We start from the raw sequence: 14,176 nt of genomic DNA, 5'->3' as shown, positions 1-14,176 counted from the left end.
CAGGCGGATAACGATTATTGTTTGGGACTGTAAACCCGTTTGTTTGGCTACGCGCATTACACATTGTTGTGTATTGCCGGAGCATTTTTCTTTTGTTGGTCACCAGGCCCGGATTATAATTAAAAACCCAGTTTCCTACAGGATTACAGTTGTTTGTGATTTCTTCTGCACTGCATCACCTCTACACCTGTTCACAATTACTGGCCAAATTGCCACAGTCTCATAATAAGAAACAAGCTTAGCTATGTATGTTATTCATTTATTGCAAAAAATACTATCAGTTGCCCATAAATGCTTTGTTTTTGCTTCAGAAATTTTTAATAATTAATCTGCATAAATGTTTTTTTGCCCATTAAATATTTACAACGTTGTTTAAAGTATTTCTTGCTGTTTAAATCCCGATTTTTAATCAGAAGTTTTGGCCTTCTTTGAATTAAATAACATTTCATAAAATAAGTTTTAAGGTATTCAATCCTACTGGATTTCAATTGCTATAGTAGTGTGCTTCAAAAACATACTTTATTTCATGATAAAGGAGAACATGTACAATATTTATTTGCATACCAACTTCAGAACCTCTGACAATCTCCTACTTTTCACTGGAAGTTCTAATTGGTTGGTTCCAATAATTAAGCCAACATTCTATACCATATATTCAACATGCACATTTAAGGTTAGCTGTACTTGAACAAAATAATAATGTTGAATATACTGAATGTGCAAAACTAATCAAAGAGTTGCAATGGTTTGTAAGAGACAGGAAATAGGAATAAATTAAAGCACTGTACCAAAGGCAAGGGTCTGCATTTATTTGACTTGAATGTCTTCAGAGCCAGAAAAGAAAGCAAGGTGAAGTCTTTGAAATCTCGGGCGGGGGTGGGGGTTTGAATAGGAGCAATGATCAGTTGGCTGACTGCCAAATTATACAAACGATAAAGCCATCATGACAATTCTGTCACCGGTAAGCTGTACATAAGAGAATAAAAAGGATAGATGAAAATAACTCTGAAAAGAAATACATTTCCATTGGATATCAAACTGCACTCAGGAAGAATAAAACAAAATGAGATATTGTTCAAGGTGCATTTAACAAAAAAGATTTTGTTTGAATTTAATTGAAATATATACAGCTGTAGTCAAAAGTTTAGATAGCCCAGTGGAAATTTCAGTAGTTTGGGACAAACACCAATCACGATTTTTTTTAGTACAACTATTTATTGTGGAGAATGCGGAGTATGCAATTTTACAGAGAATTATGTTGTAAATACGCTCTCATTTGGCGTCAAAACTAATTTGGTTTGAGGGCTCACTGCCTGGCCGAGTGGACGAGGCAGAGACCCCCAATGATAAAATATAGAAATTGTTTTTAAGAAAGGTGGAGAAGTGGAGGTGGTGGGTTACGATGAAATCGAAACGCAACTGAGAGGAAAGTGAAGAGGGTATTTATAGTGCTAAAAATCTTAATTATCTAATGTGAACATTGAATAATTAAATTTGTGAAACAGAGATTGGTTTCTGACCATCCTCCTGAACTTTAGTTAAAAATATCAATTATAATCTCAAAAAATAATAATTATAGGAACAATCTTTTGTAGCAGAAATTGTGTGGATGAGGAAAAAACGTCATATTTACTTGAGACATTGACCGCCGTGTGAGACATTAGAGAGAAAGCAATGGATATCAGAGACTTTCCAGCTACCTATACTGTTTATGACATGCCAGCACACCAACTCAGACAAGTCCCTTGCTTTTTGTGTGGTGTTAAAGAACATAAGAACATAAGAACATAAGAAAGTTTACAAACGAGAGGAGGCCATTCGGCCCATCTTGCTCGTTTGGTTGTTAGTAGCTTATTGATCCCAGAATCTCATCAAGCAGCTTCTTGAAGGATCCCAGGGTGTCAGCTTCAACAACATTACTGGGGAGTTGATTCCAGACCCTCACAATTCTCTGTGTAAAAAAGTGCCTCCTATTTTCTGTTCTGAATGCCCCTTTGTCTAATCTCCATTTGTGACCCCTGGTCCTTGTTTCTTTTTTCAGGCTGAAAAAGTCCCTTGGGTCGACACTGTCAATACCTTTTAGAATTTTGAATGCTTGAATTAGGTCGCCACGTAGTCTTCTTTGTTCAAGACTGAACAGATTCAATTCTTTTAGCCTGTCTGCATATGACATGCCTTTTAAGCCCGGAATAATTCTGGTCGCTCTTCTTTGCACTCTTTCTAGAGCAGCAATATCTTTTTTATAGCGAGGTGACCAGAACTGAACACAATATTCAAGATGAGGTCTTACTAGTGCATTGTACAGTTTTAACATTACTTCCCTTGATTTAAATTCAACACTTTTCACAGTGTATCCGAGCATCTTGTTAGCCTTTTTTATAGCTTCCCTACATTGTCTAGATGAAGACATTTCTGAGTCAACAAAAACTCCTAGGTCTTTTTCATAGACTCCTTCTCCAATTTCAGTATCTCCCATATGATATTTATAATGTACATTTTTATTTCCTGCATGCAGTACCTTACACTTTTCTCTATTAAATGTCATTTGCCATGTGTCTGCCCAGTTCTGAATCTTGTCTAGATCATTTTGAATGACCTTTGCTGCTGCAACAGTGTTTGCCACGGCTCCTACGTTTGTGTCATCTGCAAATTTAACAAGTTTGCTTACTATACCAGACTCTAAATCATTAATGTAGATTAGGAATAGCAGAGGACCTAATACTGATCCCTGTGGTACACCACTGGTTACCACACTCCATTCTGAGGTTTTTCCTCTAATCAGTACTTTCTGTTTTCTACATGTTAACCACTCCCTAATCCATGTACATGTGTTTCCTTGAATCCCAACTGCATTCAGTTTGAGAATTAATTTGTCCAGGACTTTGTCAAAAGCTTTGGAAATCTAAATAAACCATGTCATATGCTTTGCAATTATCTCGCCCTCTGAGTCAACGTTAACCTTTTAATTAGCTGTGTTTAATAATAATCTAGTTTTAGTTATCAGTGTTTAATGTGTGTTTATATCTAGTAGATTTATTAGGACACCCATAACCCCCTTTAGTAGGTCTGGCTAACCAGATGGTCTGTATTTTGTACCCTCCTCCTACAATTGGAGTTTGTGAAACTATGTACCTGGTACTATATACTCTTTGGATAAATGTACTTTTAAGCTTGTTTGTAGTGCCATTTTGTATTTATGTATGATTATTATTAATCTACATTAAATAAAGATTATTGTTGAATTTGCACTCTTGTCTGACGAGTTGTTGAACCTCCACCCTCTCCCACTCTCTACCACATCCAGATCTTCTTGGAGACAAAGGTGATGGCAGTTTGTTCGCTCCCCGAACCCATATACCCTTGCTGGTGAACAAGCTGAGTGCAACACACGGACAAATTAACAAACAACGAAATGAAAGGTTATTTTGGCATTTGTGCAAATTATTTTAGCAAAGAAGAGACAGCTTCTTCAGTCTTTGAGTAAAGCAATATATTCAAATTTGGAAAAGTGCTTTGAACAAATGCACAGCTCTCGAGCAAATTTTAAAGATGCTGCTCAATCTGCGATTAGCAATTCATTGCGGGGTGTTAAAAATGGGCATCAATTGAAAGACATTTATTACATAATACATATAAGCAGTACATTATAAGTATAAGATCCAGTCATTAATTAATTATTTATGTTTTTATTATTTATGCCGGAAGTTAACCCAGACCGTATGGCCTCATTTGCAAGGCGGTCATGTTAAGCAATTTAGGAGGATAGTGACCTCAAACATTAAACTTCAAGTGAGTTTTAAATAACGTTTGTAATGTTCTCGTCTCGTTATTTAGAAAATACAGTTTTAGAGGAAATAAAAACACAATTAAAAATTGACTGTTTTATTCATATTACAAGACTACTGTATGCACAACTGCAAAATCAAATGTCAATCTACATTTGTCTAATCAATCATTCTTTATTTTATATAACACCTTTCATAATGTTTCATAGTGAACTACCATCAAAAAGCACTTTACAAGATACAGTAACAAGAAAATCTATAGTACTTTAAATACAGAGAAATGCTTAATACAGTAAAAAAAAAAGAAATTGCATAATACATTAAATACAGTGAAAAATGCATAATACATGAAATAATAGCAACAACACAGCAGCTAAAAGCAGATATGAAGCATGGAAAGCAAGAGGTGTGTTTGAGAGTTGATTTAAAGCGAGCGACAGTGGGAGTTTCATGCACCAAAGCTGGGAAAGGGAAAGTCGGAGCCATGAAGCTAAACAAGTGTTCCAACTGTGGTGCACGTTTGCTTGGGTATAACAAGCAGGCCAGTGTCGAGGACCTCGGATTGTGGGCAGAGACATAGCGGGTCAGCAGGTTGAGGAGGTATTCAGGACCTGTGTGATGAAGGAAATTGTAGGTGAGCAGGAGAGTTTTGAAAATACTAGGTAGCCAATGCAGCCGGGCAAGATGGGGGGTGATGTATTCATGTTTTTTTACATCTGGTAAGGATCCTGGCACTCTGAACTAGCTGCAGTTGTTTAAGGTGCGTGCCTTGAGACCCCATATAGAGTTGCAGTAGCTGAGTCGAGAGGAGAAAAATGCATGACAAAGCACCTCCACATCTGGGAGGGAAAGGTAGGGATGGACTTGGAGATGTTTCGAAGATGGTAGAAGGAAAATTTGACCACAGAGGAGATGGGGGCATCAAAGAAGAGGTTGCTGTCAAGAAGTACGCCAAGGTTTTGTACTGTGGGGGAAGGGGGCAGCAGACAGTTTCCGAGGTTCAGGAGAGAGATTAAGATTAGCAGTGATTACGAAATGGTCAGAGAGAGATATCTGAGATGGAGAGATTGGAGATATCAAGACCCCTGATGATGGCCAGATCCAGGGTGTGTCCTCGGGTGTGACTGGGTACATTGACAGATTGAGAGAGTTCAAGACAGTCCAGAAGCATGTTGAAGTCAGTCATTAGGGGGGAGGAAGACAAGTCAACAGGAATGTTGAAGTCACCTACGAGTAAGCAATTAGGAAATAATACTACCCAGGAACAAAAATGTGTTACATAGTGTTTCAAAAACAGTCTTTGTCAGCTGAGCAAAATAAAATGGGAAATGGGTAGACCTTGCACTGGTTGCTTGGGCAATTTACTGTAGCTTAAAGATTGCTGATTTATGAAATTTCCTGAAATTTAGTATCAGGACAGATACTTAAAGAAGTATGGTGCCGGTAAAGTTTATTAGGAGTGATATGGGTGGCTATGAATCTACGGAGTACAGCTGTTCCTACTCAAAATTAGCAATTTGATTGCCGACTTTGGTTCAAAGAAACATATTGAATAGACTACAGTCACAGTTTATTGGTAAATATGTTTAGGTTGTGGTTATTTTAAAACTATTCAACTGCATTCAATCTCCAAACAGGTGTTGTTGTCACTAGGATACCAGGGAACATGTTTGCGTTTTCTAAGACACTGACTTGTTGTAATTTCTCGATAGCAATGCTGACATCATGTCACAGAGACGGCCGAAGTGGGCGGCGTCAGAACCAGGAAAGGTAATGCAATACACAGAACACAGGACGGATGAAATGAAATGATGAAGACGCCTGTTGGCGCCGGTTTAATGCAAAATAAAAGGTTTAACAAACACGAAACACACAGGACACGGCACTCTACGCCAAAATAAATAGACAAACGAAAACAGACTAAACTTAACACAACGGTGCACAGACAGACACTGACAAACACGGTGAGCAGATACTTTGTTGTTGTTATTATTATTACTACTACTACTTTCCTTATTTCCTCCGTCTCCAATCCCGTTCTCCGCTCACCGAACACCCAACAACCAGTATGTGCCAACGTGCATCTATATATACTATTGTGCTGGGATTCAATTACCAATTAATTATTCACTTGAATCCCAGCACGTGAATTAATAAAGTGCAATTCCCCGTGCTCACATATTACTACATTTTACTTGCACGTGAAGTGCTGTGCAATCCTCGTGCCTAAATACACATATACATTTTTAAACACTCGTGTTACACAGACCCGTTTATATCCCGTGTACCAATGTCTATACACCAACATTTAAACACACCACACGCAACACATAACAGATAATACACAGGGGCGGGCACTTTGTTACACATCATCAGAAAAATCCCATAATAAACAGCTCAGAGATTAACTCCCTTTTGTTTGGATACTTTTTTTTTTCTTTATAGTTTTAACACATATATTTTTTTAAATGTTATTCGTAAGAACAAAAGGTGAGGGTTGTTTTCCATGTAAAGCCCCCTCAGACACAAAAGTTGTTACCACCAAGACACTTCTTATTTGCCATAATAAAGTGAAGCATACACAATGCTCACCTATAATATATGTATTTTGACCTGCACTAATTGTTTAGCAGAAAACAAATTCATCTAATTTAATACACATCAGAATTAGAATATCTGTGGGCCAGAATAGGACTACAAGAGATCTGATTTGATTTTCAGAGGCTCAGGCCCAGAGCCAGTTTAAAGGACGAGGGGGGCCTATGCTAACTGATATTTTGGGGGCCCTATGCACAATAGCTTATGAAACGGTGTTGTAATTAATAGCCTGTAGGTAAAGTGTATCTGCAAGGACAGCTTTCAGTTCTACATCAGATGCATGTTCACCATTTAGACCTTGTAAAATAAATGCAATGTGTAACACATACTGATCTTGGGCATCAGTCGACTCGTCAGTGACCACTGACAATTAAGCAACCAGACTTTTAACAAATTCCATAATCTCCTGCTTGTGATACTCTGTAACTTTAGATAAGTATTCACATCTCAGCTGGGCTGATGAAGGAATTGCTCCACCATTTGCTATACTCAGGCTGAAGAATTTACATAACTGTTGATTGTCCAATTTTTCAAAAGGGAAATCTGTGCAAACAAACAAGGTCAAAATATAACGTGTTTCGTGCTTCATGGTTTTCAGTGGACTTTTGGAACATGGAAGTCACTGTTTTTAGCTTTTTACAGAGCTGTACAGTTTAGTTAATGTGATTTTTTTTCTTTTTTTGTATGAAATACAATTACATTTATTTTTTTATTTCTTAAGAATATTGAAAGAGTCTTGGTATTGGGCTTACCCATTGAATTTACTACAGTGTAACTCTAATATATAATATATATATATATATATATATATATATATATATATATATATATATATATATATATATATATCCATCCAATTGGATTTATGACAAATATATGACAAATGAATTACATATTAGAACACAATACATTGATTTCATTAGCATTTAAAAAAAAAAACAAAAAAAAAAACATTTTAATAAAATAAAAACTTTTTTATAAAGCCATCAGTTTTAGATCTTAGTATTCAAAAATAATTGATAAATTGATGGACAGTAGACCTAGTTGTTAATTGGGCAAACAGCAGCAATCCGATCATTAAGACAACTTGATTAAATTTCAATACACAATAGAGGTTTAAACATTTTCTATGTTTGTTTTAGAAAAAAAAGTCAAGACATTTAGCAGTAACGGTCCATTTTTACATAGACCCAAGTATATATGTTAAACACAAATACCAAATAAATAATTACATAATACAATCATCACATTAATCACAAACAGAATTATTTAATGAATACATTGGCTTGATGCAAACCCCAGTTAATTAAGAGCTTTATATGTATAAAAAAGCAGTGTGTGTACCACAATTCCATATGTTACATTCAAAGAAAGCATAGTAGGCCCAAATCCTCATTCATCCCCTTAGGAAATAATGTACCTAATGTAAATATCCAAAAGGCTTTTCTCTGTAATATTTTAGTGTCCAATCTCCACCTCTACGATGGGATAAAATTCTTTCTAAACCAAAAAACTTTAAATCAGAAAGAGAATGTTGTGCCTCATTAAAATGCCGAAAAACAGAAGACTTTGGGCCTGATCTTCGATATTCACGCAATCCCCTGGCTAAATTTGTGCCTCGCAAAAAATAATGCTTTGGCACAAAATGAGAGATATTTAAAAACGGCAGAAAGCAGTTGTGTGACATTGGAATATAGCAGTTTTTTGAGCAATTCGCAAATCTGTTTGCACCTCACAAAACCGTCTGCGCATTCACTACCAATATAGCAACTGCACACTACAGCCAAGCGAGAATGCAGAATGATGGACAGTCACCATTAGTAATGCGACAAGCTGGTGTTGCCACAGTACATACCAATATGACAGCAGACGAGCCCACACAATATATCGTGCACACATACATATGGACCATTCAAATACACAATTGGCTCCATAGCTGGCACCGAGATTTCAAATTAATGAACTGATAACGCCACTGTTTTATTGAATATGGACAGTACTGTATCATGAAGAAATACTACATAGGTTTCTTTAAAGGCCAGCTGATCCAACATAGCTATATGTTTTTGAAGTAAAATTTTTAAAAAAGGCATTGGATACTGTCTTTTTTTTTCTGAATGATTTTGTTTTTTTTATATATATAAGTCGAGCCGTGACAAAGTCTAACTGTGGTAGCGCACTCTGATTTGTAAATGTAATGAGGTCATTCACCTGCAAAGTAAACATCAATCAAGCATTTTTATATACACAATACACAGAAATGCATTATGTTATTCATGATTAAGCCCAGTTTGTAAGGTTTTGAGTGTCGCCGGAATGGATTTTTTTCGTTATGCCATGTTTTTGTAAGAATCATAATTAATTCTAAATACGCTCCTAAAATGTTAATTGTAGCCTACTATGATTTCTCAATAAATGAACAGTCTCTGTACAATTAGCAACAACGACATTCAGCAAACTGGACAGCTGCATAGAAACAGCCAGAAATTAAAGTTAACAGAACTGTTTGTTCCACCTCAGCTAACGTTTGATTGGACTGCTGCAGAGAAAATACAGGTCATTGATTGGTTGATCGTATCACCGGTCTGATTTTAGGAAAACGTTAATTGCAGCTGCCCACCCCTCACCCTTGTATGTTCGTACTATTGTACCCAACTCCAGAGTGGACTGCTACGCTCACAATATTTGTGCCAGCGGTGCGCAGTTATTGGAACTAGCGGTGCACAGTTATTGGAACTAGCGAATCGCAATTATCATGCAGATATTGGTATATTCAAATTTGATTGCTCCATGTGCATATTGAATGTCCACCTAGAAGACATTTGCATCTCATGTTTCCATTTACCGATGCATTACCATATGCTAATAGGACCGTATTAAAGGAACAGAAGGAAGGCAGTGTGCTGGACAGGTGAGTGCATGTTTCCACACGCGTCTGTTGGGCACGGGAATACACTATAAACATCACTATGATATGCACATGTTATATATGTTATGGAAACAAAAAAAAGAGGCTCATTGCTTGTATGTTCTTGCTGCAAATTTTTTGTTTTAGTTTTAGTTATTCTGTCTTCGTTATTTGAAAAGACAAAAACTTTTGCATGTTTAGTTCCCTCTAGGTTGATCAACCTTGACTGTTTAACGTGTAATCCTGCGTTATCACAGTAAAGGTCCACCATTTCAAGTTTCATCCACCAAGGTAAACCCAAATGGAAAAAGCTACACCCTTCATGTGGGAAGTATAAAGTCTCCTTCTGTTGCATATTGTCTAATAATTACGAGCCGCAGTCTTGAATTTGATATCTCTATAATAATACGGATCTATTAAAACAGTATAATTTTGTCCATTGTATGACCTAAACCGATGTTACAGAAGATGTCTTAGGTTTATATTGTCGAACAGCTTTATATATATATATATATATATATATATATATATATATATATATATATATATATATATATATATATATATGTATAGCGCTACCCCTCCACCTCTTCTGTCCTGCCTGTCTAAACAGTGCATACCCACTAATATTATATTTGTCTCCATCACTCTCAGATAACCAAGTTTCTGTAACACCTATCACATCGTAGTTACTTGTTAGTGCAGCAGCTTCAAGTTCTTACATTTTGTTTCTGATACTTCTAGCATTTAGATCAGTGGTCCTCAAAGTAAGGTTTGTTTCAATTTGACAAATCTGTCAACACTACTGTTTTAAAGATCGCCAATACAATTATTCAGAAAAAGTGGATTCGTAACTAAATATACTACTATGTTTCCCTTGTCTGGTGAAATAAAAAAAAATATAGAGATACAAAATTAAATTCTACATACTGAAATGTATTATTTTTCTCAATAACAGTCGGCGAAATTCAGTGCTTACCCGCCATATTAACATCCGCCTCTGCTCACGAATTATTGGACAGTTGTCAGATCTTTCACTTTCCCATTGGCTACTCGCTCGCCTTCAATTTTTATGCAAAATACCGTGAACAGCCTCTGCTTGCTTATGACAGTTGCGTAAAACTTGCCAGATATGACTCTGCTATTGGTTAAACGTACTGCCAATACCTCTAACTGAAACAGACACAGTTTGTGTCCCAGCTAACTTATGATTGGGCTACCGCAGAGACAATGCAGATATTCAATTGGTTGATTGTAACGCAGAAGCCCTTCAGGAAAAAAAAAAAAAAAAAAAAACACAATGTAGAGTACGTACAAGCACAACATAAGCGAGCAACACTGTCAAGTTGTGTCAACAGACTCCTGTGGCACTTTTGTTGTAAAATGTCTTTAAAGCTTTCTTTTTTTCCCCATGATGTGACCCACCAGAAATGTGTTCACAACCAAAAATTATGAACAGCTGCCGCAGGTATGATGGCCTGGCTTCGTGGACGTGATTTTGAGGACCACTGGGCTAATAGTTAAGTCAATTTGGTTTAAAATGTAGTTTAAAAAAAAAAAAAAAAAAAACATCTATGTGAAACATGAGGAGTAGATGCTTAAGTTCTGAAATATGAATGACTTAACCCTTTGAGTTGTGAGTTTTAAAATGCACTGCCGATCCTACAGGAGTGAGGTTTTTTTTTTTTTTTTTTTTTTTTTTTTTTACTGTCTACTGAAGGCGCTTGATTATTACGAGTACAGCGTATATATTGAAGAATTCCACAGAAGCCTACATGACCAGGACACAGTCGAATTCTGATCTCCAAGTAATTCCTAAAGATAAATATGAGGTGTTGTTTCAGACAAAAGTCTGTCACATACGGCGTTGAGGAAATCAGGCTATGCTGCACAGAGACAATCAGTTTATGCTGCACAGAGGGTATCAGTTTTTACTGCACAGAGGGAATCAGTTTAATTGAGTAGTCAATGGGAAAGTGAAAGATCCGACAGCTGTCCAATCATTTGTGAGCAGAGGCGGGGTGTTAATATGCCGGGTAAGCATTGAATTTTGCCGACTGTTATTGAGAAAAATAATACATTTCAGTATTTAGAATTACATTTTCTAGCTCTATTTTTTTTTTTAATTTCACCAGACAAGAGAACACCGTAGTATATTTAGTTATGAATTCACTTTCTCTGAATAATTGTACTGGAGATGAGCGATCTTTAAAACAGAGTAGTGTTGACAAATTTGACAAATTGAAACAAAGCGAGACACTATGCACACTTTTATTCACGGTTATCTGTGTAAATATGCTATTTACAAATATTTGCATTGTGTATAATAACCCCACTAAAACTCTTAAAGATATATATGTCGCGAGAAGGCAGTGTGTAAGATATGTACCTATGCAATAGTCAGAGTGCCCGCAAACAGCCAAGATCAATTTATGCCCGTGCCGAAATTACTTTGAGGACCACTATATTAGCCTATGTGACATCAAAGTGGTGCAATTACAAAAAAAAAAAAATCACAAAAGTCATGAATTTATCATGTATATTCTTTTATATTGTTTCAATACTTGAGATTCGCATTCCATGGCGTACATGAGCATATTGCCAGCGTACCTCCCCACCTGGAGAGGAGAAGTATTCTTTGAAGATTTCACGAACACGACATGCCTCAGCAGATGACCGATTGCCTCTTAAATTTGGGATATTCATTATGCCTGAACCCTCACTTGCACCCTCAAGGTAGTCATAGTCGTGGATAGCAGCTGTATCACCATCTATGTTGGACCTCTGGATGTAGTTCTGGAGAACACAAGCAACTTTAACGATCCACTCCACTACATCAGGATTTACTTGGATGCAACACAGTATAGGGCCTCAGAAGGTAAGGTTTGCTCGTCAGCCACAATGACATGGTTTACTTGGTCCAAGTGTTGTGCAAATGGAAGCTGTGAAGGTGGTGGAATATTTAGTGTTTTAATCTGTAGTGCCTTGCCCAGTGCAGAATTTTAAAAAAATGCCCCTATTGCTGTTACTGCCATAACTACTGACATCAATAGCCGTAAAACAGTGTTCTGCATTAACAAGCCGGAGTAACACAATTGAAAATGTTCCTTAATAATTAAAGAACGCTGATCCCGAATTGGATGGTGCCTTGATTACAATGTGTTTTCCGTCAAGGGCTCCCAGACAATTTGGAAAGTTTCATTTTATATTCAACTATCCTTGCAATATCAAGCCACTCTTGTTCAGACGTACCATATCTCTGCAAGGCAGTTTCACAGTATTTGATATGTCAAAACCCGGGTTAAAACAATTTTGCCACACCATTAAGTTCAGCTTCGACCAACGATACCAACATCATATGTTTTTTTAAAAAAAAAAAATATGATATATCTATATATATACATAATATTATATTTTAATAAATATATTAATATTAAGATAAATTATTTAAAAAAAGTTATTTAAATTAAATAAAATTTTTTTCTAAAGATTATTTTAAAAATAAATAATATCTTATTTATTTTAAGATAAAATTGTATTTTCAAACTAAAAATACATTTTTTTTCAAAAATAAAAAAATAATTTGTTTGAAAATGTCATTTTATTTTTAAAAACAAGTTATATAGGCTTACAGATATACAGTGTGCATGTGTGAGTGTATGGCTATTGTTATTGTTGTAGTAGGGTCTAGTAGTAGTGGAAGTACTGCAGATTATTGCAGATTATCGCGTCATCGTCATTGCTGCTGGAGCTGGTTGAAGATACCCCTGTGTTGCAGAGTGTCCCTCCCCTTTATGTTTATTGGTGTTTTATGTTGTATGTACTGTGTTAATGTTGGTGTTTATGTATAAAATATACAGGATATAAATATGGGTTACAAGCACAAGTGTTTAAAATGTATATTTGTATTTAGGCACGAACCTGAACCCTCACTTTACAGGAAACTTCACACGCAGGTAAAATGTAATATGTGAGCACGGGAAAAATTACACTTAATTCACGTGCAGTTGTACCGAGACTCCAATTGAATGATTGGTTACCAATCGAGTCTCGATGCAAATGTATAAAAGAAGCATGTTTTCACTCACTCAAGGTTGTGTGTTTGGTGAGTGGAGAACAGGTGTGGAGAGGAGGTAAAAACAAAGTTGCTACAACGTGCTGGAAACACCAGCACGGTACTTGTTTACTGCTCGTCCACTTGTTTGTTTGGCCAACTCGTCCTTTATTTTCAGTGTTGTGTGTTAAATCTTTTGTTTCTTTATTATTTAATAAATATATTGACCACAATAGCGTCTCAGTTTTCATCTGACATCCTTGTTGTGGAGTGTGTTTCTGGTCTGATGTCACCCCTGCAAAGCCATCGTGTTCACACTCTGCCATGGTTTTAATGCATCCAATGGGCAATGAACTTGACGGATGATTTTTCGGATGATGGACTAAAAACATTGTATTGGATCCAGTGTGCAAAGGCCTTTACTGAATGAGATGTCCAGCTCCAGAAATCTGCTACACATGATTGAGGACCGGCACAGCCAATCACTCACTGCCCTTCCTCTCAACCAAACCTAGCAGGCAGCACATCTCAATCGAGCGCCTGTCTGTACACAATCATTTTATCAAACATAACAACTCCAAAAGGCATACAAAACAAACCTGGTTCCACATATAAATTATACCAACTATAATTTCCCCCTGTGCGGGCAATCACCCTGCTACAGGTATGTTTAAAAGAAAACAGTAAATAAATGAAAAAGTACACTTACATGTTGAAGACAGTAATTACATGCTCTTTATCTTGAAAAAATTATCCTGCGTAGATTGCTCCTCAGACTCTTTGCCTGGTTGCAGTTTGTGTGAAGATGACAGACAGGTAATGATTGCATGA

The 14,176-nt window shown here is 36.4% G+C and overlaps 1 pseudogene; it reads right to left on the bottom strand.

Moving 5' to 3' along the window:
• The window catches only part of LOC121298302, an 89,611-nt pseudogene extending 75,940 nt beyond the window's left edge, over positions 1-13,671 (bottom strand).
• Positions 13,672-14,176: the final 505 nt, after the last annotated feature.

The sequence above is a fragment of the Polyodon spathula genome, chromosome 2, assembly GCF_017654505.1.
Source record: "Polyodon spathula isolate WHYD16114869_AA chromosome 2, ASM1765450v1, whole genome shotgun sequence".
NCBI classification, from domain to species: domain Eukaryota; kingdom Metazoa; phylum Chordata; class Actinopteri; order Acipenseriformes; family Polyodontidae; genus Polyodon; species Polyodon spathula.
The sequence above is the reverse complement of the archived record's forward strand: the minus strand, read 5'-3'. Positions and strand labels throughout refer to the sequence as shown.